Below are 5489 nucleotides of genomic sequence, written 5' to 3'. Positions count from 1 at the left end.
CAATTGTGTTTTCACTCAAACAAGGGAGAAAGTTGAGAGAGTAGTTAAAGACGAACTGTGCAATCCTATTTGGAGGAGAGGAGAGAAAATATCAATGTAAGGACTCCTACTCGGCACTAAATCTTCTAGTGATAGGTGTGTGTGTTTGAGGTGGGAAAGAGGTAAAGCCATTGAGCACTCAGACCTTAGTGGTCCATTGTACTCGATTTCCCCGTCTAATGGAATATCCCGGATTTGTTTATGTATCGCAGGATTTCCGTCAGTAGATGTGATGCTATCAGCACCAAAATTTTGATGTTTGATGCGTCCATACAAAGGGAAATGTTCCGTGGATTCCGCTTCCTCATTACAGGTTGGACGCGTATCATCTTGGATAATTCCTATTCTGAACATATGAATTATCCACGATGATACGTGCCCAGCGGTAGCAGTCTATAGAAAAGATTCCAAGATCCATTGATGCAATGGGGAATCGAACTGCAACAACTTCCATCGTTTGCTTTGATTAAATGTTGAGCTTCTTTACTACAGCCAATTTGGAAAATTTGTAATTAATCTGAAGTTGGCGTCTGCCAACACCAAGAAAACAACGGAGTATTTCCAAAATCAAACGGTGATAAAAAAATCTGCACAGGGTGCTATCCGACTTACCCTAATAAACAGCTGAACCAGGGACACGGTGCTGCGAACGGAGCAGGGGACACTGGGTACATCGGCCATTAATTACCACCATAAATAAAAACAAGAAAAAATAATATGGGAAAGTAGACGTTAAGCCAAGTCCGAGTTAATCGCTGAACACCGAAGGTAACGGGTACCCGTAAACACATGCATTGTTTAGAGTAAGAGGAAATTGTGGTTCTGTATAAGGAGATTAATTACGTCAAGAAGAAGGCTTTCTCGTTCAAACCAGCATAGGCCAACCATCCCGTACTAAAGTTGGCGGTGCCAAGTTAATCAAAAAATGAGCCATTGGAATTGAAAACACCGTCAGAAGTGACTGAAGATGACTGAACTTCTTTGAAACGAACGAGGGCTGAAAATGTCCTTGCATGTGGCCCGTACTCATCCTTTCTTCTTTCCCCCTTTAGGAGACCTTGGAGACGATATCGAATAAATGATAAGTTTGTGGTTTTTGTAATCAAAATTGAGAAAACATCCGTTTTTAAACTCAATAAACAATCATTCATTCGCCTCACCAATGGTGGCTTGACATTTTGAATTTTTAACAACTCGTTAGGTGCAACTCTTTTATCGTTAGGCAACGCGACCAAGTTCTATGGTCACGAACGCCATCTGTTGGCACAAACGGATTTCACGCCACCACTCGTCGTTTTCTGGACTCTCCCATCTCCAATGGTACTACCGTTCTGCAGTTGTTTAGCCGGTTTAATGGTAAACCAGCGTCAGTCAGTCAGAGATTTAATCCATTTCGATAACAAAGTAAAACCGGAACAAGTCTGGTGCCGCGTGGGCAGAACCCACCCTTACTCGAGGTTTACTAAACCACAGCGTTCAAAAGACGCGGAACCAGCTCACACCATCACCGCCCGTTGACTGGACAATTCTAACATCGCCACACAACTCCTTCATTCGGCTGTTACGGCCGAAGAAATGATTAACGACGACTGCCCACCCATAATTATCGACGACGAACAGAGGTTTCCGCCTGGAGACCAGCCTGACGCTCGGAACGATGAAGTAAATTATTCTATCAATAACATCCAAGGATTTCAAGACGAATTCAAACTTGCATCAGATAAGTCTGTCTTCTGGCAAAAAAAAGGAACGGGGCATCTCGGACACCGAGGCCCCAGCGAACAAAACCCGCCTCCATCTTCTCTCTGACAACGAGCATCACCCGGAAACGACGCACGCACTTTCCGGAATATGCCGACTCGGTTAACCCGCCGGTAGTTAGGAATAGGGATAGGGATAGAATTCACTTTCTGCCTCCAATATTTCGGTACGATTTGACTGCCAGGACACTGGGCCTTGTATCAAGAACATCGATAAAACAGTTAAATTCGAGATTATCAACCTGCCGGCAGACAGGCTCAAAGTCCGGCCGATACCCGGATAGGTATCACCTCTGCGAATTCCCGAGGCCAAAAGCTCGCTGAGGTGGAAGTTGTTGAGCAATACGTAAATACGTTAGTATATAGCGTACGAATGCAGGTAGCCCTCACCAAGTGTTACAAGTGCTTAGACTATAGGCACACGTCAAGAATTTCCCAGGAATCCGACAGGAAGGCATGCGGTAGGTACGACCAGTTAGGTGACCAAGTGAAGACCTGCGACGAAAAAGAGAATTGCGATATCTGCAGGGATCGTCTGTTGGGAGCGTTAAACGCACTGCGGGCTTGGGGTGGTGCCCAGTCTTCAGGGCGGAACTGAGAAGGGCTAAGACGTGCGTAGCATGATCCGCATCCTACAAATCAACATGCACCGGAGTGAAACCGCTTACGAGTTTCTAGCGTCGTTCGTTGTGGAAGAACCAAACAAGAACCAAACTTCATGATTTATTGGGTACTTGTCCAAGGCTGAGGAAATGGCCTTGTCTGGACTCAGTACATTACTAAATACTGCTACTAGCGTTTATGCTGAATATCCGACACAAGTTTAATCTCCCGAGAACGTTGTTTTGGGCATGGTCGGCGTGACTTAATTGCTAGGGCCCTTAAATGGGGCATACCTCATCCAGACCCCAAACGGAAAGAGACCCTAGAAATGGCGGCGAAATGGGGTCTCGTTTTTAAACACTGGAAATTCGTCGAAGCTCTTAGATCAAGAAAGTTGCGAGAAATTGCCAACGAAGTATAGATCAGTTAAAAGATGAACCCGCAGCGCGATAAACAAAAGCAAAGCTCGCTGCTGGCAGGAGGTATATTTCCCTTGTCGCTGGAAGGTGGCGAGGCTCGCGCTGATCAGCAAAGCGAACGGAGACCCTGAGCTGCCGTCTGCATATTGACTGCCGTGTATGTTGGACAGAGAGGTGCACTGCTGTTGAGGTTGTGGACACGTCTCATCGAACTGAGGCACAGAGTCGCGCATCTCGAAGGGTAGAGCTCCTCGTAACACTTCTTGTCAGGAATGCACTCAATTTCGTAAGATATATATATATATACTGATATGCAAGGCATATTAGAAAATTCATTTCGCGAGCGGAGTTATCTCTTGCGGATATTGAGGGATTCTCTAAAGACTGCTGAAACTCGATATGCCGGGTAGTCGGTTATGCAAATGATGTTGTGATATTTGCCGTCATATCGATCGGCGAGTTGACTATAGAATCAAAACTAACGATTAAGTAGTCGAAGATGAGCTCTGTCTTAAGTCGGCCAATGACAAATGTTGAGGACCCTTTATTAACCAGAAGGCGTCTTCTTTTGAATGCGACGCAGTCCGTTCTGTTCTACGGCGCAAATCTGTGGGCTGATGGCTTTAGTAAGAAAGTGCATTGGAAGCGTCCTGGCCAAGTGCGCGGGTAACGTCTGCATGCGCAAGGGAGAAGACTCAAGGGAGGTTGTTGCTTGTGATGAATGCCAACGTATACTGAGTGACAACTATCAGAGCAAAATGGGACAAGAAACAGATCGACTGCGCGGCTCAACCGCAAATCTGAGATTGACTCGAAAGCATGATAAGATTGATTACCATACCCAACTTATAAGTGGTCATAGAATTTTTGTGACTTACCTACACAGGATTGGGAAAGCACGATTCCCTGACTGTGTATTCTACAATGGAGTGATGAACGACGCCGATCACACCTTTTTTTTGTGGAAGGTGGGATGGAATTCACCAGTAGCTTTACGCAGACACAGGGGAGTTCTCTTCGGACAACGTTGTCAGAGAGATGCCGAGTAGCGTTGGTAGATGGAGTCGTGCTCTGCATTACCTTCGGATTTTTCTTATTGCGAAGAAAAGTGAGTCCGAACGATGGAGGGACTGGATGGTAAGTGTTTCTTAAACTAACAATCCCTTTCCTCTATTACACTCCCATTGATGAAGGGAACTCCCTGATTTAGGGGCTCCCTAAGTCGGGAGAGTGGGAGGACTAGCGCCAAGTAATGTGTCAGACGGTTCCAGGCTGGTTTTCTGATGACGGGAAGGTATTTAATTGGTAGTCCGACGAAATACTGTTGCGGAAGTCCAACATTTTGTGGGTAAATGCATTAGCCTATCCTACCCGCATAAAAAAATCTACTTTTGGCAATTTGTTTCAACTGTACCAGGAATCTTTCGAGCTTAGGACGTAGCTCCAGGGTAACCCACCTTTTGTGGAAAGTGGCTTATCTAGAAAAACAGTCGTCGCAGGAGAACTATTCAATTTTTCCTTTGCTATGAAAACGATGACAGATGGTATGGGACGCTGTTTGTTTCATTGATTGCAACTTCGAATGAATTGGAAGACCAATACGGAGTTCATGCGAAGATAAGAGAGGATCGGTTACAAGCAGACTCCTAGGGGCCGGGGCGCAAATCATGTGGGCCCCTCCAGAAAATGCTTAATTAAACTAATTTTATTAAAGCTAATTTTTTAAAGTAGTCACCCAAAGAAAACTCCGAGCCCGGGTGGAATCACCCACTTTCTTTCTCACTCAAATTTGGTTACACCCTCAAAAAGTGGGAAAAATCATTGAGCGAAACTAATTTTTCTAAAAGTTATAGCAAAGGTTGAAGCGAATTAGAAGGCATGAAGGTTAAAAATTAGGATTTGTCATAAGTTCAATTTTTTAAAGAGAGGGGGCCCGTATTTACGCTCAGATTTTGTTTGAAACACTTGAATTTTTGCCATTGTTTGTTGAGAGACTCATGGACAATGTGGTATATTTGTAACCACGCGTCAGCTTTTTACTCGTAAGAGTTTACTCTTTCGAAACTATTGGTTTGTATTTAAGCTTTCTGTGACTTACCTTCTTTTAACAACTGGGGATCCATATTTTAATTCGTTTAATCAGGACACTATCTTGAAAGTTTTTCATTTTAAATCAGCCCCTCGCAAAATACTATATAACAAAGCAACGCAGCATCATTCAATTACTGCGAACTTGAAGGAATTGCTTATTTAGGATGGAAAAAGGTTAAGCTGTCTCAAAATAACTTACCCAAAATGAGAGAATCACTTGAGTCTGTTGACTAATATTTTTCACGTGCCCAATTCTTGATTAAAAAGGGAAAATTGCTTGAAAGTTCGTTGGTAATCTATTGGCTTTGCAAAGGTTCCAGAAACTGCATAAATAAATTCGGGCACGGCATTGTGTTGCCTTAACTTTCTTAAATTCGAGCTTGAACTTGAATCATCAAATTCAAAATAAAGGCTGGTACCCGTCGTGTCTTCAATGCCTCTCTCTGCCATACAACCCATTTCCATTTCTTCTTGTTAGTTTCAATTATTTCACCGATGAACATTCTTGACATCTTCGTATGCCAAAACAAAATTATGTTTTCTCACAAAAATATTTGTACAAACTGAAATATTTAAT

The sequence above is a fragment of the Hermetia illucens genome, chromosome 6 (assembly GCF_905115235.1).
Source record: "Hermetia illucens chromosome 6, iHerIll2.2.curated.20191125, whole genome shotgun sequence".
NCBI lineage: Eukaryota > Metazoa > Arthropoda > Insecta > Diptera > Stratiomyidae > Hermetia > Hermetia illucens.
The sequence above is the reverse complement of the archived record's forward strand: the minus strand, read 5'-3'. Positions refer to the sequence as shown.